This window comes from Orycteropus afer, unplaced genomic scaffold (assembly GCF_000298275.1).
Source record: "Orycteropus afer afer isolate SDZICR_OR568_19922 unplaced genomic scaffold, OryAfe1.0 scaffold01190, whole genome shotgun sequence".
In the NCBI taxonomy this organism is placed as follows: Eukaryota; Metazoa; Chordata; class Mammalia; order Tubulidentata; family Orycteropodidae; genus Orycteropus; species Orycteropus afer.
Window position 1 is genome coordinate 93443 of NW_006922777.1, and position 773 is coordinate 94215.

Consider the following 773-nt stretch of genomic DNA (forward strand, 5'->3'; position numbering starts at 1 on the left):
GGTCCCAATCATCTGGTTTCTCTTCTGCTGTTTGTGCATTTTGAGTTATGCTTGATAGTCTATTTATGCCATATATTAGGCCCCCTAAATTTGCCCCTAGATTTTCCTTGAGGAACTGTATAGTTTTAGGTTTCACATTTAAGTGTTTGATCCATCTGGAGTTCATTTTTGTGTGTGGTGTGAGGTACAGATCTTGTTTAATTATCAACACATCTTGATTGCATGTTTGGTCAACTTCAGAGTGCAGAAGTTGGTAAAAATCTTCAGTTTCTTCATTTTTGTCTTTAGTAGTTTGTGCCTCCTGGTTTTTCTAGCCACTACCCCTTTTATGAGCTCTGGTGATGTAGTGCTTAAGGCATTTGAATGATAACTAGAAGGTGCCAGTTCAAACCCACCAGCCACTCCTTGAAGGGAAGGTTGACCTATCTACTTCTGTAGTGATACTGCCTCAGAAGCACAAGGAGGGGTGGCTAAGAGTCAGGTCTGCTTCAAAGGCAGTGAGTTTTTTTGTTTTGTTTTGTTTTGTTTTTAATCCTTTTTATACTTCAAAAATTAACATCCCTTTCACTATCAGTTTAAGAATAACCACACCCTCAAAAGCCTGTAAGCTAGCCACTTCATGCCTTTATCTTCCCCCATTTCAAATAGCCAATTTCTAATTTGTCCATACCTATCAAACCAACACTCCTCAGAAGGAAGGTTGGGCAATCTACTTCCATAGTGATACTGCCTTGGAAACCCAGGGAAGGGTCATTATGAGTCAGATCTGACTG